The sequence below is a fragment of the Castanea sativa genome, chromosome 4 (genome assembly GCF_040712315.1).
Source record: "Castanea sativa cultivar Marrone di Chiusa Pesio chromosome 4, ASM4071231v1".
In the NCBI taxonomy this organism is placed as follows: Eukaryota; Viridiplantae; Streptophyta; class Magnoliopsida; order Fagales; family Fagaceae; genus Castanea; species Castanea sativa.
Genome location: NC_134016.1, coordinates 29,248,421 through 29,271,939, shown reverse-complemented (window position 1 = coordinate 29,271,939; position 23,519 = coordinate 29,248,421). Strand labels below are relative to the sequence as shown.

Below are 23,519 nucleotides of genomic sequence, written 5' to 3'. Positions count from 1 at the left end.
GTATGTGTGGGAATGATGGCTACACGTTTCTGTTAGATTCCGTGATTGAATTAATTGTGATTAGCAGTTGGATACTTGCTTGAATGTAATTTGTCTAAACGATCTCTTCTATAAGAACAAATCAAAACTCAACCTTTTACAGGTGCTTTTGACATTTGGAACGTTTTGTTCGTCACATTGGGAACGAAGAGTAGACAATTTATCGTGTTTGACATTGTAATTTAGAGCATTCATTAAGCGCGTGGACTAGTACCACCTTACCTAAATTTTTCTTTATTACAATGGAAAGTATGGAAACCAACTTCTTGTTTGAGAGAAGTTATTACATGTTATTGGTGCATGTTTCCTCTCTCTCACAAGAGATGGACCTTACAAAAGAAGAAATCAAAACTCAACTTTTTACAAGTGTTTTTGACATTTGGAACGTTTTGTTCATCACATTCGGGATGAAGAGTAGACAACTTCTCGTGTTTGACACGGTAATTTAGAGCATTTATTAAGCACATGGACTAGTACTACCTTACCTAAACTTTTCTTTATTACAATGGAAAGTACGGAAACCAACTTCTTGTTTGAGAGAAGTTATTACATGTTACCAGTGCATATTTCCTCTCTCTCACAAGGGAGTGGACCCCACACTGTGAGAGAGAGGAAATATGCACCGGTAACATGGTGAAATTTTTCCTTGTTTGATCTAAATTCATATTGCTTATATTTAATTTGAGAAATGTCACTCCGCCTACCTGAGTTTCAATCCATTTTTCTTCCATAATCCACCTCTTTAAAAACAAAGATAAATATGTATTTTTATTTACTTTTTATATCTCTTTCCTCCCAAAACAAAAAAAATACCTTAAAAAAAAACAAAAGAAAATAAGATCTAAAAGTAAGGTTCTGTAAAAGTTTACAAACTTGGCTCAAGAACTGCAATAGAACACAAAACATCTTTGTGACTTAGAACGTTAGGCAAAAATTTAACTCCATCCATTATTTCATCTTAGACCCAAAAATTTGTCTCGCTGTAAAGCCTAGATCGCATGAGGGATGAAGAGACTGAGAGAAAAATCAATGAGAACCCAAAGCCAATCACTCTCTCTTTCATCTCCTTTTTTTTTTTTATCGCTGCATTTCTTTTCTCGGCAAAATTCACCTCTAGTACCTGAAGGTGTGGTACCAAATGTGTGATTTACCTTTAAAATTTAAAGATCTACCGAGTATTCTGTGAATTTCCACATTCAAAATTTATTTTTCAAAATTTATTGTGAACTTCCACACCTTTAAACATTTACTGTAAATTTCTACATTTAAAGTTAATCCTCATCGAGCATTTCCACATTAAAAGGTGTAGTATTTTCATAGTAAACCCAACAAAGGAACCATTGGTGGGTTTTCAATTTTTCTGCTTTTTAAAAAAAAAAAAAAAAATTTAACTTACTCTTTGAAGTTCCTTCTTCTAGGCGTTTGGACTTTACAATTCCTCTATTCTATTATCTCTCTACAAGAAATGATACTGCTTTGTTACACTTCCTAGATCCAATGTAGCATTTGAGAACCATATGGGTCTTATAAATCGTCCCACTTTTGGTCTTTTTAAATCTTTTCTCCAAAAGGATTTTAATGTTTAAAGATACATCTTGAGTTTTCATGTTAATCTTTTTTATTCTTGGATATGTCGTTGTATTTGGTTTCCAATTTGTTGAATTAAGTTACTGATTGGAGGGAAATGATGGAAGCAGGGGGGGCCTTCTCTACCCGCTTGGTATGGCCTTGAGGAGATGGGTAATTTTTTTTTTGAGAAGCAACAGAGGGTTATTGTCACATTTCTTCAACTCTGAAGGCCTACCTCCTTCTCTCATTGTTTCCTCCATTTGTGTTACTAGTCGTCAACTTGTGCAATGCACGACAAAATTCAGAAAAAATTTCAAGAATTTTTTTTTTTTTTTTTTGTTAATCAAAGAAAAAATGAGCTTGAACATTAATATACAAATTTTGTGTTCCTATTCCTCTATAAAAACTAAAAGGGAATGAAAACCAACATCAAAGTTGAATAAAGATTGTATCTGAAAGCACAATGTAAAAGTCGTTTCTTATTAACTTATATCCCAAAATTTTAAGGAACATCTCAAGTAGTTTAGTAGCTAAACATAACTTTTTTGTAAATATAGCATTTAGCAAGAACTGTCAATATCTAGCCTAACTTACAAAAAAAAAAAAAAATTCAATAGGTAGCCTAATTTACATACATGACAGCTTAGCAACTGAGAGAAGACTTCCACAGAAACTTCTATGTCAACCATCTAACCCCAAACTTGTCAACATGTGCTAGTAATAGCCTTTGAGACACTTGTGACACTTGCTCTTGACCAAAATGTTTCATCTTTCCTTTAGATCCAATTTTTCCACCATGTTCTATAATGAATTACATGCAATCATCATAGAACTCCTAATCATAAATTGAGCAAGTTTTCAAGAACTCCATAGAACTCTAATTTTTGGTTTTCTTCCACACTATCTATGTGGGGGAGTGCGCCATCAAATACACAATTCAATGTAAACATTTGTTTCTAGTCTAGCAAAAAAAAAAAAAAGTAAATAATCTTCAATTGCATTATTTCCATTTAAAATAGAATTTGGATGCATGTTTGATTCAACAAGTCAGAGAAAAAAAAATTAATAGGATTTTCTTTATTATAAATAGAATTTATATAAGATTTCAAAGAAACTATCATGCATTTACAACTTAATATAAAGGATAAACAAAAACCTTGAGATTGAAGACGGTAGCTCATCATCTTTGTATAAGTCCCCCACATCACCATTCACATCCAGCAGAACAATACGAACTACAAAATAAAAACATAGAAAGCTTATCAAATTTTCCCCACAAGTAAAATAGTAGTACAAATACAACATTAGTTTGTCACTGAGTCCTCAAAATTGAAACACTAAGCAACACAAATTAATAAATTAGAGAGAACTTTAAAAAAGAGCATCAAGAACTCTCATTTTCACCTTCATGCTTGTGTATTGAATTGATGTTAGTTGCATTGAAATCTATACATAAAATTAAACAGCAAAATTATATCAGGGGAAGGAAAAGAATTGAAACAAAAACATGCCAAGAGACTACCTGGATGTTCATGGCCTTCGTGTTGGACTCATGTTGTTCATGGCTTTTTAGATAGTAAAAGTTTCTAAAATTTTCACACTATTACATTTCCCAAAATTCACCGGATTTGACATACTAATCTAACTACAAAATGTATGTTCTAAAACCCCAATAACTTACTCAAAATTAAAAATATTAACAAAATCAAAACTCTTCACATTAAAATTTTTTTTTGGGTAAACTCTATAAAAATAAGCAAAATTAAGAGAAATAGAGAGATTTATCGTGCACAAAATCCCTAAGAAACTTGTGCCCTGAGGAACTTACAACTAAAAATTATAAAAATTGAGACCCAAAAAAAAAAAAAACTCATTTAGCCAAGCATAACAAAATATTTAAATTATCCAACTAACATACTACATATATAATAGTACATTGATTATAATAAAAAAAAATATAGTAGTACATTCTTTTGGAGAGAAAAAACAACATAAGAAAGAACAAAGAAGAAAAAACACGTCAATGCAGTAATTATATTAAGCTTATTACAACCAAAAAAAAGGAAAAAATAAACAATAAACAAAGAATCATATGTAACCCCTGCTTAATCAAGTTCAGCTACAAATATGGAGAAAAAAAATTGCAAGCACCTGCAAAGAATGAAGAAGTTATTAAGGTGTTCTTCCCATATGAATAATGGTGTCAAGAGAGTTCCCAAATCTGTTGGATTGAAATAACCAATGAAAGTAAAATAGAATAGAATACCATAGAAACATCTTAGTAAACATAACATAATTATCAATGGTATAAATAAAACTACCATCCCATCTACAAAAAAGACTTTGACAATGCAAAAAACTACCATTCCATTGAATTTTGGGTTGAGCAATAGTTGCATTGCCACTTGCCAGCATTGTTGTCATTATTAGAAAGATTAGGATGTCAAAGAAGTGATGATAATCTAAATTTATTGCAAATCTACATGGAAAAGTCATTAATGTAGTCCTCATCATATATACCCCCAAACCGTAATTCATTCGCAACATGTTCACTGATATATTTTAAAAAAAAACAAAGATTGACCTTAAAAAATCAATAAAAATTAAACTAACTAAATACAGCAACCAATATAATATGAAGCTCCAAAGAATGTCAAGATACTATCGTCCTGCTAAAAGCAGAACCAATGCAAAATATGAATGATATTGCAACTCCAAAAACATACTTTTAAGATGCTAAACTACATAAAACACATGTAACACCTTATGGGTTCTTATTTTGGACAGTACCCAGGCCCAAGTAGAAACAAAGATCCTGAGCTTTATACTTGTTATATGATGGACTGGGCTTGGTTCACCATAACTATATTGGGTTGATTACGAACCAAGTTGTGCACAAAACATGAATCCTATAACACATACATATTCATATACGCAAATATATACATATTATAAAGTAAATGGCTGAGGAACAATAAAGAAATAAAGAAAAAGTAAATAATGACGTCTAGGATCCTCAGAAAATAAAATGATATTTCATTATATTGAGTTTTAGTACATTGGACTCTTCTTTTCACTGAGATGTGTCACAAGGTTCAAATAAGTTCAAAAGTCACAGACTTGGATAGCTCTTTATAGACTTCCAAGACTTGTGAGGTTTGAATCTCCTTGAATCCAAGTGTATTCTCTAGTGCTTGTCTCAGGATCCCTCACAATGTTTTTCCATTTTCCTATTTTTCTGAGATTTAAAGGAGTTTTTTAGAGGGTCTTTATGCTCTAATTCCTTATAGCTAAATGAATTTTGCTAATGGCTTGATCCCCTTTTATAGTACCTTTCTAGGGTTTTTGGTGTACCATTAATTCCCTCCATTTGCTGTCTTGGGTACCAGAACCAATGTTGTGTCAACAACATTGGCGACTGGTCATTTCTTTATTTTCTCACTATATTCTTCTTTTGAGGTTTCCCTCCAAAAAGTCCCCAACTAACCTTCCTCTTTTGGGAGATCCTAGGGGCTGATTTTTAATCTCTTTTTCCAAGGTTTCTAGAGAGGCTTTTCAGAACCCTCCTTTTGGCTACCTCATCCTTTGTCTTTTTTCTCTAAATAGGCAGATTCCCCCTTGTCAGGCCGAAAGATCTCCAGCCACCTTCCTTCATAGTTCACCTTGATGCTCTTCTCAAGGTACCAGGCTTCTCTTCATAGGTACTAGTTTCTAAGTCATCGTTTGTTTCCAAAGTATTTTTTTCTAAGATGTACGTGGCCGATGGGACATGTCTTTCTTCATTCCTTGTGCCCATGAGCATGCTTCTCTAAATTGTCCAACTCCCAGTTGATTCTTTCCTGCACTTCTCGAGGATCCCCTCCTTGGTTCTGTCAGCTCCTCAGTATGCTGGTCCAGTCTCTTTATGGGCTCCTTAGGGGTTCTTCTCATAGAGGTTGGGCCAAGCTTCCTCGACTTTTTTCTTTCTTCTCTAAGGCCCAAGGCTTACCCGTTCATGAGCTTGGGCTTCCTTTTATCCACTTTAAATGGGCCTTGGCTCACAGATTGTTCCTTTTCTATCCTTGAGAGCTCATTAGTTTTCGATTTCAATACTTGTAATATTTTGGACCTCAAACACCTTAACTACCACTGTTAATATGGTTAATTATCAAAATTCAGACCAACTTAATACAACAACCAACATAATATAAAGCTTAAAAGAACTTGAAGATAGTATCTTTCCCTATAAAAAGTAGAAATATGACACAAAATATTGGCATATATCCACCAATATCATCAACCAAATGAACCCAACAAAATCAGAAGCCCAATCAAATTCCCACAGTAGGCTTACATTACAAATTTACAAATACACCAAAGAAATACCTTTACTTACTGATTCTAATGCAAAGGAAGCTGAATAAAAATTCAAAATCCAAAATAAGCAACTGGGTATTCACCTAAACTTCATTAAGAAGCACGAGATAAGGAAAAGAAAAGAAACTTGGTGGACATGTAGAGAATTGAACAACTTGGGCTTTTTATTTTTTTTTATTTTTTTATTTATAGAAACAACAACTTGGACTTTAAAAAGGAAAAAAGTGAAAGACCAACCACAACAGATTAATAGCTTTCTTGATATTTAGTTTTCTAAAAGTTGGCGATATCCTGCAAAGATCAGACAATAACAGTCATTACTTAAAATTAGGACTTAGATTCATTAACTTAAAATTAGCAGCTTTTTAATGTAGCACCTACCAATATGAATACTCATGGCAGTCTTTATTTTCAATCATTCAAGTATTCCCAAAATAAGGCTACATTGAACAGAGCAACAAACTAACAAAGAGGCAAATGAAAAGATGGAATAAAAATGACATCAACAAAGAGAGATGTAAGCAAGAATCAACCTAAAAAACCCTATCTCTATAACCGAAATTTAGCAACCAACATTAGGAAAGAATTATAGTTGGATTCAAAATTGGAAGCACATATATTGTAGCACTTGCAATTCATGTTGATATAAGAGTCTTAGGATGCTCGGACTATCCTCTGACAAAAATTAAAATTGAATGAAAAAGATGGCATAAAGAAACTGAAACAAATCCTCCAACAATACAAAACCATAACCTAGATAAAGAACATTTAAACTCTCACAATCTGAAATAAAACAAAAAATTAAGTAAATAAGAAAATGGTACGAAGAAATGAACTTGATGCATAATTTTGAAGCATTTTTTATGATAGAATTAAATGATTTCAAATTTAAGGGGCAAACGAAAAGAAAAACAAAATCTTACAAAAAAACTACCAAACAGGGAAAAACATTCTAGCCAAATGACAATAATCGACAAAACAGAACCCAAAAAATTAGAAAAATAAAATGGGAAATCAGGTTACCTTTAACCTTGATTCAATAATTTTTTTGGCATAAGACCCAATGTTTGGCATAAAAACATGGTATACTGCAATTGGAGAAAAAGAATGGAAATAATAAATCAAAAATTAATTAGGAAGACGGAATCTTAACATGAATGAACGATATAGAAGTAATAAGGCGTAAACAATGTAAGAATGGAACCTTTGTTGTTGCAGGGAAGGAAAAACAAAAAAGCAGGAGAAGAAACTATACAGCATGAAGGAGAAAAAGAAACTACACAACAGGAAAAACTACTCTGAACCACAAATTTAAAACTATCTTAACATTAAGATAGATTTTTTTATTGAAATTAACAATGGGCTCCAAACCCATCAATTTGTGTTTAAAAAGACTCCCAAACAAAACCCTAAATCATATTTAACAGGAAACTTATAAAACAAAATTAAAAAATTTATTGGTAATAGTGTTTGAGAAAGACTAGTCTCCGGCACATATTTTTCTCTCCATCTCTGAATCTCTTTGCCGTAATAAAAATAATCACGGAGTGGGGGTAATTTTCCTTACCCTAATTTCTGAGCTTTTCTCTACTTGCTACTTCCATCTCTCTCTCTCTCTCCTCTCTCTCCTTCTTGTCCCTCTCTCTCATCTCACATCTCAAACCTCTCACTCTCTATTGTGCCTTTCTCTGAGCGAGTTCTAGTATTTGGGTTGGTGGGTTCCGATCTATTTGTGGGTTGTCGTAGTGGCGGTGGGTCATTGATTGGGATGCGGTGGTTGGATTAGTGGGTCATGCCGTAGGTTGTGGGTTGCATTTTGGTGTGGACCGTGTGGTGGCCTTGATCGTGGGTGGTGGGTCATGTTGGTGGCCTTGGTTTGCGTTTGGTGTGCTAGTGGATTCCAATCACCATGGTTGATGTGGGTTTTGATTGTTGTTTATAGTGGAGTTTTGGCTTTTGGCTTGAGATTGAAGATGAAAGGGTGTATGGGGATTGTATCTTGTTAAGAATTTTTCTAGGATTTCAAAGAAATTTTATGGGGAGAGTTGTGGTTGGTGGCTAATAATAGCTTAATTTTGCATATTTATATCATTATTAAAAAGTATTATCATACTTATTTTGAGTTAATTCATGCATTTTATAGTTGGTTTTGGAATAATGATAAATAATCAATTTTGTGCTTAATTGAATTTTAATGCGTGAATTTATCTTTAGGATAATGAAATTAAATAAGTGGATTTGTGCAAAGAAGAAAGCAAATGGACTTTACTCTTACAAGGGTCATGATGAAGTCAAAGAAGGCCAACCCAATTAAATTCAAGTCCAATTTGAGCAAGGAATCAAAGAAAATTTGCACCAAATCCAAGTCCAATTCAGATTGGGATTCCAGCTTGTGCACTAGTTAGTATTTGGAGCATAACTTTTGACTCAGATGTCTAATCGAGATGTTTCAAGTTGAGCTGGAAAGATAACTTAAAGGGCTAAAACTTTGTAGTTTACCAAAAGTCCTAATTCCAAATTTAAATGGGCCGAAAACGTTGGTTAAGTGAAGCCTAAAAATCTGAAATTGTCTCCAAACGGGAATTCAACTTGTAATGAGATTCCTTGACCTATTTAAAGGCTCTTTAGGACGAAATTCAGGAAGAGAGCTGCTGTAGAACATATTTTAGGACTTTTTAACATTTCTTTATAGTTTTTAGAGTTTTATTTATATTATGGCTTGCTAGAAGTCTTGCTAAGGCAAGGGGTGAAACCCAACTGTTTATTAGTATGTTCTTAACAATTATTTATTGGTTTTAATGCTTATGTTATTATGTTGTTGATTGTTTTACTCATCTAGAAAAGTGTTTAGTTTTTTATAATCCTTTGATTTATCATAGACTCCGAGCACGTTAAATGCTTAGTATTCCTTGCGAACTAATTCAATAATTTTGTTTTGCCTAAAATAAATCAATTTCATAAAACTACCTTAGACAATTAATTCTTAAGTTTTTATTGTTAAATCATCTGACTAAGATCATCTTTCATATGAATTTTAGTTGAGGTATAAAATAAATATTGTTAAAACTACCAATAGATGTGTTGTGTGTGGATCCTTAAACTTTAGTGCCTTAATATATTGTTATTTTCTCTCAATTTAAATTAAATTTACTAAACCATCAAAAATCTCTTCAATTAAACTTTATTATTTTGGTTTTATTCTCTTGTGGTTTGCTAATCAATTCCTTTTTCCTTGTGGATTCGACCTCGAACTTACCGAGTTATTATTTCACGACGGAGAAAATAGTAAAATAGCTTTAAGTTTCAAACAATATAATTAGCAGTTACTGATTACAAACTATATATTTTACTAGCATCTCGAGTCTAAAAGACTCGATTTTGAGGCTATAAATCGAGTTTTTAATGCTCGATTTTTATGGTTTAATTCTGTCTGATGTGGCATATTTTTCACGTGGCAACTACCTGGAAATCGAGTCTCTAAGACTCGATTTACAAACCCAAAATAAATAAAAAAATCTAAGTCTTTTGCCATCTGAAATCCACAACCATCAAAATCCACAACAACCATCAAAATTCATCCACCACCATGTGAAGATCAAGACTGAACAGAACCCAGCACGCACAAAAAAAAAAAAAAAAAACCATTGCCCCAGATCCACGGCTGCCTGGGTCTCGCCGGCCGGGGTCGCGCGACCTGGGGCGCGCCGGCCTGGGTCGCGCGACCTGGGCTCGCCGGCCTGGGTCCGCGTGGGTCGGCGGCGGCTGGGCATGCAGGAGGAGGAGGAGGAAGAAAGAAGCAATGAGAAAAAAGAAGCAGATTGAGAGTAGTGAGGAAGAAAGACCGGAGTGAAACGCAGAAAATGGGAAAAATAAGAAGAAGATAGGGAAAGATATAAGACATAAATCGAGTTTCTAAGTCTCGATTTTCAACTAGATGCCACGTGGAAAATATGCCACATCAGACAGAATTAAACCATAAAAATCGAGCATTAAAGACTCGATTTATAGCCCCAAAATCGAGTCTTTTAGACTCGAGATGCTAGTAAAATATATAGTTTGTAATCAGTAACTGCTAATTATATTGTTTGAAACTTAAAGCTATTTTACTATTTTCTCCTTTCATGACAATCCTGCACTTGGGAGCATTATTTAAGTCGCAGCAAGTTTTTGGCGCCGTTGCCGAGATTAGGCGATTAAAGAAGCGATCCACTTCGTTTAGAGATGTTTTCGGCATTAAATTTCATTACATATTTGGTAATATCTCTCTAGCCCTTTTCTTTTTTAAGTAGTTTAGTTTTCCTTTAGAGGTTTTTTTTTTTTCATTTTATTGTTAAAGGTATTTGTTTTGTTTTGTTTTGTTCTCTTTTTTACTTTTTCTTCCTTGCTTTACTATTGCATGCGTGTTTGGTGTCATGATAGTGATAATCGCTTGATTAGAATTGAGTCTAATAATTTGTTTAGCAATTTAACTGATTCTTTCACACATTCTTACGCACCTGATATCATAGCAGACTTAGAGAGTAATCATGGTAGAATAATTTAAATAATGAAAACTTCCATGCTCACCAACCCATTAGAACTCTTAGGGATTATTTGCAACCTACTAGGAGTAGTGCACAATCATGCATCATTTTTCCAACTAATGCAAATAATTTTAATTTTAAGCCCGATATGATTTCATTACTTCCTAAATTTCATGGCTTAGATTCTAAAAAATCCTTACCTACACTTTAAGGAATTTGAGGAGGTATGTTCTACCTTCTATGACCAATCATGTAATGAAGAAACAATTAGGTTGAAGTTGTTCCCTTTTTCTCTTAAAGACAAGGCAAAAACTTGGCTTAATTCTTTGAGACCTAGGTCAATTGGTACTTGGCAAGAGATGCAAACTGAATTTTTGAAGAAATTTTTTCCAATTCATAGGACTAATGCACTTAAAAAACAAATAATGAATTTTTTCACAAAAAGATAATGAGACATTTTATCAATGTTGGGAAAGATTTAAAGATTTGCTTAATGCTTGTCCATATCATGGCTATGAAACTTGGCGTATAATTAGTTTTTTCTATGAAAGCTTAACTCCAAAGATGCGCTAATTTGTAGAGATGATGTGCAATGGAGAGTTTTTGAATAAAGATCCTGATGAGGCTTTTGATTATTTTGATCTCTTAGCTGAGAATGCCCAATCTTGGGATACTACTGATACCTCAGATAGGTCTAGAGCATCCACCAACCCCTCTAGGGGTGGTAAGAACCAACTTAGGGAAGATGATGACCTTAGTGCTAGGCTGGCTAGTCTAACTAGGAAGCTTGAAGCCATGAAATTAAGGAAGGTCGATGAAATCAGTACTGTGCCTAAAATTGATGAAGTTTGTAGAATTTGTGAGACCATGGAACACCTTATGAATGAATGCCCTACAATTCCAGCTTTTAAAGAGGTGTTGCATAATCAAGCAAATACTATGAACATGGTGAAAAAATCATATACTTCCCCCTATTCAGAGTCATACAATTCAAGGTGAAGGAATCACCCAAATTTCAGTTGGAGGAATGATAATGTGATTGCACCTCCTACACGTGGTTCTTTAAATTTTATTCCCTATAATCCCCCTCCAAAGAAGAGTCTTGAGGACACTTTGCAACAATTCATGCAAACTCAATCCACCATTAATAATCAGAACTCACAAGCCATAAATGACATTAGGAGCACTCTCACTAAAGTGACCACATCCATGAGCACAATAGAAAATGGTAAGTTTCCATCTCAACCACAACCAAACCCCCAAGGTCAATTTTGTGTTGATGATTGAACTTCCTCTAAAAATAAAGTGAGTCAAATTAAATTTGTAACTACTCTTTGTAGTGGAAAAATTATTAAGAAAGATATTCCTAAAAGCAATACATATGATGAATCTTCTAAAATAAAGAGTAGTGATGAAGTTCTTGAGCTTAAATCTAATGAAATTGAAAGGTGTCATATCCCTACTCCCTTTCCACAAAGGTTTATTCCACCTCAAAAAATGAATCAAAATTTTGAAATCCTTTAAGTGCTTAAGCAAGTTAATGTGAACATTCCTCTTTTGGATGCCATAAAGAAAATTCCATATATGGTAAATTTTTGAAAGATTTATGTACTGTTAAATGTAAGCTTAATGTACATAAGAAGGCATTTTTGATTGAACAAGTTAGTGCAATCATTCAAAATAATAAACCTCCTAAGTTTAAAGATCCAAGTTGCCCCACTATTTTATGTGTGATTGGTAATTCAAAAATAGAGAAAGCTTTGCTTAATCCTGGGGCAAGTGTGAAACTTTTGCCGTATTCAGTGTATGAGCAATTAGGTCTAGGCGAGTTAAAATCCACTTCCATAATTTTACAATTTGCCGATCGATATATGATTTTTCTTAAGGGTGTTGTTGAGGATGTTTTGGTTCAAGTGGACAAATTTTATTTTCCTGTTGACTTAATTATTTTGGACATGCATCCTGTTTCTAATGCTAATTCTCAAATATCTGTTATTTTAGGACACCCATTTCTTGCAACTTCTAATGCATTGATAAATTGTAGAAGTGGGGTCTTAAAATTATCTTTTGACAATATGACCCTTGAGCTTAATATATTTAATACTTGTAAGCAAACTAGGGATGAAAAGGATGCGCATGAAGTTAACTTGACTGAAACAATTGTTCAAGACCAAACATTAGAACCTTGTTTAGTTAATTCATGTGATTTTAAATTTGATGAGAATTTTCGAAATTGCATACATTCATTGTCTCTTGGAATTTGCATAGAAATTGGAAGTGGGCAATTGGAAATTGAAATATGAGGAGTTGCCACCTTGTGAGATAAAGTTGTTGCCGTCTAGTGATCAAGTACCTAAATGGAAGTTGAAGCCCTGGCCAAATGAACTCAAGTATGCTTTTCTAGGAACTGATAAGACTTTTCCTATAGTAATATCTTTTGAACTTGACTCCTTGCAAGAATGTAAGTTATTAAATGTTTTGAGTAAACATAGGGTGTCATAGGAAGGAACATGGCTAACATAAAAGGACTTAGTCCATTGGTATGTACTCATAGGATTTATTTAAAGGACAATGGCAAACCATCTAGGGAGACTAAACAAATTTTGGAAAAGACAGTTAACCCAAATCGTAAAAATTGGTCTTTAAGGTTGAATGATGCACTATGGGCATACTGCACTACCTATAAAAATATTCTTGGTATGTCTCCTTATGGACTTGTTTATGGTCAAGCTTGTCACTTGCTTGTGGAATTGGAACATAAATCATATTGGGCAATAAAGATGTTTAACTTTAACCTAGACAAGGCTAGTTCATTGAGAAAATTGCAATTGAATGAGTTGGAAGAAATTTGGCGTGATGCATATGAGAACTCTAGGATTTCTAAAGAAAGAATGAAGGTTTTTCATGACAAACAAATTTTAAGGAAATCTTTTGAACTATTTCGAAAAGTTCTTTTGTATAATTCTAGGTTACATTTGTTCCCCCGGAAAATTGAGATCTAGATGGACTGGACCATTCATTGTTAAAAATGTTTTCCCCCATGGTGCCATAGAAATTGAAAATCCTAATAATGGTAACATATTTAAGGTGAATGGACAACGTCTTAAGCCATTTTTTGAGAATTTTTCACAAGAGGAGGAATCCATTAATTTGGAGAAAAACATTTATCAAGACTTGCCAAGCAATTAGCATTAGTGTTTGTGTTGTAGTTTAGATTGTGTTTTTTTTTTTTATAATTATTTTAGCTATTTTGTTTTCTAACCCCTTTTGCAGGTGTTAAAGTATTTTTTGTTCATTTATGTTCATCTCTTCAAGGTAATCTTGGTAATCTTTACTCTTTATTGTTTTTCCTTATTATCATTGAGGACAATGTAAGTTTTAGGATGGGGGGAGAAACTTGAGATCATTTGCATTTGGTTTTATTTTATGTTAATTTTTTTTTAGACTGTTTTTAGTGATTTTTGTTTTTGTTTTTAGTCCAATTTTTTTTTTTAAAAAAGAAGTGTTGCTTTAGGAAGAGTTTCAAGTCAAAGTTCTTTATGCTACTTTTATCTAAAGAATTCCATTGTTTTTCATGCTCAACTATTATGCACATGCACTTTAGCCAATGAACATGTTTCTTGGTTGAGAGATATAGATGACTTTGAAAATTTTGAAAATAAAATGTAGAGACTATAACCCAAGTGAGTTCTTGAGTCATTCATTTTTTTAGAGGTTTTTTTTTTTTTTTTTAATCTCATTTTTCATTTGGAAGCACATAACTCTGTTGTTGCTTAGTCTCATTATTCTTTGATTTGGTCGAATGCTAAGAATTCATCAATTTTATGCCACACTTGAATATATTAAAGTCATGGATTTTGAAGAACTATCCCAATCCTTAAAAGATAATTTCAGGCCATCTTTGTTAATTTTGAGCCTTTATTATTTTCTTTCTTGATACATTATCGCTAGTCACCCATTTGAGCCTATTATTTTAGTCATTCTTTCTCAAACCCTTTTCTAAAGTGTTCTAAGAATAAATGTAATCAAATTGTCTTATAGTGGTACATTTGTGGTGAAGTAGTTGGAAGAAAATGAGGACTCACTCCAAAAAAAAAAGACTTATAAACAAAAAAGGAAAAATGTTGAAAAAAAAAAAGGAATGTGAAAGATGAAGAAACAGAGAATGAATTTGTTAATGAAATTTTGAAGAAAAAAGAAAGTGAAAGTGCAATGTTCAAGAAAGTTAAGAGGATAAATCAATTGTCATATACTCAAAAGAAGTTGTCTCTCTAATTATTCTTGGGAACACTTTTTATTTTTACTTATACCATTTGTTCTAAATTCCTCCTCTTTACCCTACAGTACGTCTCAATGAAAATCCCATTTGATCTTAAGGAATATATGGTTTGGATCTTGACATGGCCAATCAATGTGTGTGGTGTAATATTTTTAGTGTTTGACATCCTTTCATGAGACTATAAATGTCCTTTATTTTGCTTCACCGTTCTTCATCTTATTTATATGTGAGATATTAGTCTTTGTTCTACATTATTCTACTCACATATGTTTGAGAGTGTTACACCCTTTTCGGAGTGATTTTATTTATCGAGTGTTAACAACTGTGAGATTTGAGTTGAAACATAACTTTGGATAGAAATTTAAGCCATGTTTTATTTTAAGACTAAGGTTGCGTTTGTGTTTGCTAAACTATTCACACACTAAGTATTGATGGTATGTGGAATATCTTTGGTGGTTGTTAGTGTTTTGAACTTTGATTAACTATTTTTACTAAAATAATAATTTTTTGTTTTTTTTTGTCTTTGTCTCGAGTTGCTTAAATTGCTAGGTATTAGCAATGAGCTGGTTGGGGAGTGTGATAATAGCTTAATTTTGCATATTTACATCATTGTCAGGAGCGGTTTTTGCGCATAACCACGTGTCTTCCACTGGAGGTGTGACTTTGCTAATCTCGTATTTGTTTTGGGGAGTTCAACCCGAAACTCAACATTAGGCCGCATAGACCAATGACTTCCGGTGTATTTTTAAGTCTACAAAATAGATAAAGCCCAAAGTCTTAGAATCATGATAATGGTTGAAATATATAAATAATATGTTTAGCATGATAGTTTTGATTAAATGGTGAGTTAATACATTGTTATTATGTAAAAAAATTTATTGTAAAATATTTTACAGTAAAATATTTTTAAGTGTTTGGAATGACAAAACGAGTGAAAATGCAGACTGCCAACAACCACCTCAAATGAGCAAAAACCACCAACAGCCACCCGAAAATGAGCACCACTCCAAAAACCAGATTTGGAAGAGAGGAAAAAGACAGCTACCACCTAAAAATCTGACCATTAAACCACAAATCTGAGCACAAACCACCAGCAATCCACAACATATGAGAATTAAGCCACAAATTCGACCAAACAACTCCATAGCCACCCAAAAGAAAGCCAAAAAAAATAAAAAACCCATGAAATAAAAAACAAATTTCAGGTCATAGTTTTGTTTCATCTTTGCTCGCCATTGTAGCACCTTCCAGACATTGATGGTAGATCACGACTGTAGCATCTTAGCACCTTCCTTTAATCTACCCATGAAACGGAACTGCGATCTACATTTCAGAAAAATCAAAACCCAAGAAGTCTTCCTTGGTCGCCGCTATCCACCGTAGCACCTTCCTTTGATTGCGACTATCCAGATCATGCCGGAAAGCTTCCTTAACCACCACCGGCATCATAGCTCCCCACCAAGAAGCCCTCCTCGTGACTTTCTTTTTCTCCGCGAGATGGGTATGAGAGAAGGGAGACAGATCCAATGATGGGAGGCGCCGATGGAAGCTGGAGTTGGCCGATGCTGCCTCAAACCTTGGAGTCAGTGATTGGTGGGAGAGGGGACCGGAGGTGGCTGGTTTTTTGGAGAGAAATTTGATTTGGGAGAGTTTGAGCTTCAAGTGACTGTAGAAGTGCTGTAGGGTGATGAGTATCGGGGTGTGAGGGAGTAAGCAAATGTAAAAAGTTTTACCAAAATTTTAAGTGTAAAATATTTTACATAAATTTTCTTAGATTGATTTAGTTAACTGAAAATATTTTATTTTTGACCAAATATTTTACTGCAAAACAAACACCGTAAAATTAGAAAATATATTCCTGAAAATATTTTACATCGAAACAAACAGAGCGTAAGTAATGTCCAATATTAGAAAGTAATTTATTAAGTGTCATATGTCTAGTAATGGGATGAGTCCAAAATAGTCCATATCAAGTTGTGGTTCGTGGTTCATGTACAATATAATAAGGTATGTCTAGCAATGGTCTATGTCCAAATAAGAGACGTCCAACAATGTTTTATGTCCAAATAATATATGCCAATCAGTGGTATATGTCCAAATAATATGTGTCAATAGGTGATATATGTCCAAATAATATATGTACAATGGTGGTAGATCAATTTATTAATATGTATATTCATTGATGAAGTATTAATAAGACCATGTTTTATTAAATAGTGAGATGATATTAAAATAATTTGCATTCAACGATACAATAATAATGAATTAAAATGTACTTAATAATGTAATTTTGAAGATAGAGAGATTTTGACTTATCTTGTATGTTTTTTACTCCAGTTGTACAACATCACTTTATTCTTTATATGATTTATGGCTCCAGCCGTATATCATTAGTAAGCTTCACAGTTTGTAGCTCCAGTCGCATCAATGAGTTGCTAACATTTCAGTGGTATAATAACATTAGTCGAGTGGTATAATGATAATGAATAAAATATACATAATAATATAAGTTTGAAGGTAAAATAGAATAACTCATTTTCATAGTTTGTAGCTCCAATCGTAGAACAGCAGTGAACTTAAACATTTCAGCGGCATGAGAAAATGGGTCCAGCAGTATAATATGATATTATGAATCCTTTCATGGTGACTTCATGATTGAAAGGGAAAAATGGGTGCAACTGGAGGGATAAATAATATGTCTAACCGTGTGCATAGGTTGGTTAAGTTTATCCCCTTTATCATGTATTTAAATGATTTTCTCTATGTAATGCTCTTTTGGTTTTTTAGTCAAATATGAGTGATGTTGTCTTCCATGAGAATGACTTTTAGTATTATAAGTTTTTGCCTTTCATAAGAAGGGCTTTTAGCATTATAAATATATGTCTTCCATGAGAAAAATTTTTTAGTACTAAGTTCTTAAAAGAGTGCTTGATATGTTTTAAGATGTGTGGAAATGGTAAGAAATGTTTTAAGATGTTTTAAGAAATGTACATATTTTTGTTAGATATGGTGTTTGTAATATGTATAGGAATTATATGTAGATGCTTTGTTGAACATAGATCTTGTATATGTATATTTTGTGAGATATGGAGTTTAAAGATATATGAGAAGTATGTATGGGTATTTTGTGAGGAATGTGTTTGTAAAAATATATGGAAGTGTGAGATAGATAATATGAAGGTTAAATATAGTAAATACATGAGATTATAGTTGTTGCTAGAGTGATTTTTTGTGTAATGTCATGAGTTATGTTGCTTTTTAAGAAGGGAGATTTTGTATGAGAAATAAGGAATGAGATGGAGATGTGTTTTTGGGCAGCAAAATGATGAAGTTTCAGAATATTAAAGTGTGGGAGAGATGGATAGTGTGTAATGGTGTGGTGTAATAGGTGTGATGTAATGGTGTTATCTAAGAAGAGATATTTTTGTAAGGGAGATGGAGAAGTATGGAAATGTTTAGAGATATGTGCAGCAAAGTGAATGAATTTTCAAAATATTGAGGATGAGAGAGGGATGGATTAGTCTCTCATGGTGTGTGGCTTGATCATCTTTATATATGGCCAAGCATGTAACTAGATTAGAACTAGTTAAAGGGAAATTTAGCAAATAAGGAAAAATCTTTAACAAAGTAAGTGGTTTTCTGTTTTTTAGCCAAAAGCAGAAAGTTTGAGATTTTAATGTTGCTGTGATAGCTGGATGATGTCATTTAAATGACATTTTTGGCATTAAATTCATGGTTTGACTAAAGATGGTAAGATAATTTTTATGGGATCCTTAAGGTATTATAGCTGGAGCTACTGTAGAATGTGCTAGAACTGTTGCAGCTTCTGCAGAAGCTATTTCTATAGAAGCTGTTTCTACTTCTACCGGAGCTGTTGTTGGTATTTTTGGTTAAGTTTCCTCTTTTGGAAAAAATATATGTTTAGTCCATATATAATTTTGGTAAGTAATAGGCTAGTTGGTTGATATTTGATGAAGTTTTAGAGATGTAATTATGATCTTTTTGTATTTTAACCAAATCTTTGAGAGTAAAGAGAGCATTTAATGCTAGATATGAGATATTAATATATATTTAGCCATGTGCTTGGAATTGATTTAGATGATAATAATATAATTTATATGAAATACTATAATTATATTTTTAAACTTATATTATATGATGGACATTAATTTTTTATGTACAGAGTATGTGGAGTTTTATCATTTTAAGTGTTGTGCGATATGAGAGGCTTACCAAATGTTACCTATTGCACACTGACCCGTTAGAGTTTAGGGAATTGGGGAAGACATGCTAAGCAACATACTTTCTTTTATCAACTTTAAACCACGGAAGCTTTACTGAACATACTTCTTGACCCTCCAAATCACGATTCCCAAAATTCCCCCAATAAGACTCATGATCTTGGATCATGAGTTGAAAATGAGATGTTGTGATAGAGCTCGAACTATGGGCTTTGATGAGATTATATCACCATGAGTTTTGGACCATGGGCTTCGGTGTCATTTTGTGAATATGGACTCTTTTGGGCTTTAAAAGAGATTTTCCCAAAATCCATGATAATGTTGACGTGGTGTGAGTTGCCAATGAAATGAAGCCATGTGGTGTGAAAAATTTGTCCTCAACAATCATTATTTGAAAGCATTATCATACTTATTTTGAGTTAATTCATGCATTTTATAGTCGGTTTTGGAAAAATGCTAAATAATCAATTTTGTGCTTAATTGAATTTTAATGCCTGAATTTGTCTTTTGTAGGATAATGAAATTAAATAAGTGGATTTGTGCAAAGAAGAAACTAATGGACTTTACTTTTACAAGGGCCACGATGAAATCAAAGAAGGCTAACCCAATTAAATTTAAGTCCAATTGGAGTAAGAAATCAAAGAAAATTTGCACCAAATCCAAGTTCAATTCGAATTAGGATTCCAGTCTGCACACTAGTTAGTATTTGGAGCATAACTTTCAGGTCAGATGTTCAATCAAGGTGTTTCAAGTTGATCTGGAAATCTAACTTAAAGGGCTACCAAAAGTCCTAATTCCAAAGTTAAATGGGCCGAAAACGTTGGTTAGGTGAAGCCTAAAAACCTGAGATTTTCTTTAAACGGGAATTCAACTTGTAATAAGATTCATTGACTTATTTAAAGGCTCTTTTAGGGTGAAATTTAGGAGTGCTGTCGTAGAGCATAATTTAGATCTTCTTAACGTTTCTTTATAGTTTTTAGAGTTTTATTTGTGTTATGACTTGCTAGAAGCCTTGCTAAAATAAGGGGTGAAACCCAACCGTTTATTGGTATGTTCTTAACAATTATTTATTAGTTTTAATGCTTATGTTATTATGTTTTTTATGGTTTTACTAATCTAGAAAAGTGTTTAGTTCTGTATAATCCTTTGATTTATCGTAGATTCCAGGTACGTTAAATGCTTAGTATTCCTTGCGAACTAATTCACTAGTTTTATTTTGCCTAAAATCAATCAATTTCATAAAACTACCTTAGACAATTAATTTTTGAGTTTTCATTGTTAAATCATCCGACTAAGATCATCCTTTATATGAATTTTAGTTGAGTTGTAAATTAAATATTGTTAAGACTACCAATAGATGTGTTGTGTGTAGATCCTTAAACCTTAGTGTCTTAATATATTGTCATTTTTCTCTCAATTTAAATTAACTTTACTAAACCATCAAAAATCTCTTCAATTAAACTTTATTATTTTAGTTTTATTCTCTTGTGGTTTGCTAATCAATTTTCTTTTCCCTGTGGATTTGACCTCGGACTAATTGAGTTATTACTTTAAGACAATCTTGCACTTAGGAGCATTATTTAAGTTGCAGCAGTGGCTTGCTGTATGGGTGTTTGGTTGTGGGTATCGGTGTTTAGTGGTTGTGGCTAAGTGTTTGGCTATAGCAATGGCTGTTTGTGTGTGTTTTGAGGTTGTGGAATGTTGTTTGTGGTAGAAATTGTTTATATTATTTTAATATGTTGTATGGTAAAATAGAACCATTGATGTCAAATGTAATGTAAAATGAGGTGTTAAAATAGATAAAATAGCTTTTTGAGTTGTTAAAAGTTAAAATTTTTAGCACAACTACTGTGAAAGCTCTTATATGGTTATTATAGTAATTTGCAAATTTACACATCTTAAACTTGATTGATGTGGGTGATTTTGGGGTTAAATCTGTAAAATTGTACACTTTTTGTATTTTGCATTGATTGATGCAAATGCTCTAATAGTTACTTCAAAATTAACCTTTATGTATAGGAGGAAGGGTGTCCCATTCACCACTTCTTGCTTTGTTTCCACCTGCAAATTCCCAATAACATAAATGGACAATAAATTTAGAAACTCAAAAGCATGGGATCTAGTACTTTTATTTGTCCCACTCTTAGGATTTTGTTTCTTGTCTTCCAAAGAAAAATACTTAAGTAGTCCCAAAGTAGTGTTTTGGGACAACCTAAAAATTATCCGTCATCCAAATAATGTCACAATAAATTGTTGTGAGTATAGTGAAGTTAATTACCTAATCTTTTTGGATCAATAATCAGTTTAACCGAAGATGCAAATGGAATTAAAGTTAATTTCATAGAATCTGATAAGCTAAGGTGACTAGGCCTATATGGTTATATTTATTGGGAAATCTATGAATAGATATCGAGTGTCCCTTCATTATCTCCACATAAGATGCATTATGTGTCTTCAATATGTAATATTTTTTGGAGTATAAACTTTGTTGAGATGACCCGTCTTGCCATCTTCCATAAGAGTAGTTTTAGTCTTTCTTAAATTTTAAACTTCCATAGAATTTTTCATTCTTTCTTTTTCCAAGAGGGTTCTCTCAATTTTTCTTAAGATTTGCATCAATTAAGATTTTGTAGGGAATTTACTTACGGAGTTTAGGACTCATACAACTTTATCCTCACTTCGTTTTTGGGGAAGATGAATCATTAGAATTTGGAGGAAGAATTCCTTCTCAAATGTTTCCTATATTTGATCTATATCCTATATGATTGGGTTATAAACTTATAATTATAGAGGATGAGCTTGAAAACTTAATTTAGGTTTTTTTTGGAATTTTCTTCTAAAAAATTTTTTTTTTTTTGAAATTAAATTTATGGACTTTGGAATGGATTGATTGCACTTGGTGCATTGAGATCAGATAAATTTCCTCCTCACCATTCAATTAAAAAAGTTAAAACTTTTTTTTAAATTAAATTTTCTTTTAGTTTTTTCCCGATCAAACGGTTATAGGCCATTCGATCTCATTGCATCCACTGCAAACCCACCTACTATACCATGCCCTCCCATTAAAAATATGGTCACATTTTTTAAGTTTTGTTTTATTTAAAGTCTCCCAAACATGTTATGCCTTGTTTGGCAATCATGTTTAGAAACTAATTTTTTGATTAAAAAAAATCTGGGTGTTTTTTTTAAACCTAAAAACGATAAAAGTCTTATTAAATAGCATTATATACGGTAGTAAGAGGTCAACAAGGACAATAGCTCAATAATAATAATAATAGCTCAATATATAGCTATTTGAGCTCCACTCAAACACAAAAAATCTTCCTGCAACAGTGGAGGTAAAGTAAAAAAATTTAACTAAAGTGCTACAGTGCTCATGTATCAATACGTGAGCACTGTAGCTGAGAGCTATAAAAAAAAAAAAAAATTTTATTCACCTTTTCAATTAAATTGTGGTTGAATATTTTTTGGGTAGTGAGATATATTATTTTATTGTAGTAGATATATTATTTTATTGTGATGTTTATATTATTTTATTGTGTTGAAAGCTAAAATAGATCCACTGCTGCAGCATGTTTTGTAAAATAAGTAGGTAAAATAGATAAAGTAACTTTTTGTAGAGCTAAATTGCTAAAATTTTTGTTCCACTGTTGTGGATGCTCTAAAGAGGCTAGATATGTCATACACAAAACTAGGAATCTGGTTCTTTTGTTATCGGCTCTGCCCCCACAAATATTTACTGAAGTTATTTTAGCAAAGCAATTCTTTTGATGTATTTCATCCTAGTTTGTACTTGTCTTTGTTTTTAAATAAAATTCTTTATGTTGTTCATAAAAAAACTAGGAATTTCTAAGGAACTCTCAGATCATCAGCTACAATTTGGCACTGCTCAAGCAAGTTGGGGGCTCCATATGTGCATTTGGATGTTCTCAAAGTACTAATAAATTTTGGGCATTCCAAATGGACTATGTAACTCATTTCTCCAAATCTTACATTGACAAGTTCCCAACTATTTCTTGTGCCAGAGCATGAAAGTCTAGTGCACCTAATATCACATTTATGTAGTTTACCTCTGACAAGCGTAAAGTTGGGTTTTCACTACAAACCATGTTTGACAAGTTGATTTATGAGATACTTCTAAAAAAAGAAAAAGAAATTTAGACCAACATAATCAAAAACTTTCTCAAGTAGAACCAACACAAATTTTGAAAATTTGACAACTACATATGGAATAAATAAAAATGAGTTTCCGCCTTAAAGTTTAACTGACATCTATTAGTGTTTTTAATGAAAATGTCTTAGGTTTTAATTTTGTACAACTTTTGAATTATAAAATATAAAGAAAGAGTAAATTACAAACTATACCTTTAAAATTTAGAGATGTTTAAATTTTATACCTTAAAATTTTACTCTTAAGTTATATTTCATTTACATCAACTCCATCCATATTATTTTAGTCAAGTGTCATATAAGTTTGCCACGAACAAATTAAACATAGAAAACTTGTGTGGC

The 23,519-nt window shown here is 32.6% G+C and overlaps 1 non-coding gene and 1 pseudogene across 1 annotated transcript; one reads left to right on the top strand and one right to left on the bottom strand.

Moving 5' to 3' along the window:
- Positions 1–10,894: 10,894 nt before the first annotated feature.
- On the bottom strand, positions 10,895–11,002 carry LOC142633185 (small nucleolar RNA R71). The gene has a single exon (XR_012843828.1). It is a non-coding gene; the product is annotated as a small nucleolar RNA R71 (small nucleolar RNA).
- A 67-nt stretch (positions 11,003–11,069) lies between these two features.
- LOC142632683 (uncharacterized) lies at positions 11,070–12,989 on the top strand (annotated as a pseudogene).
- Positions 12,990–23,519: the final 10,530 nt, after the last annotated feature.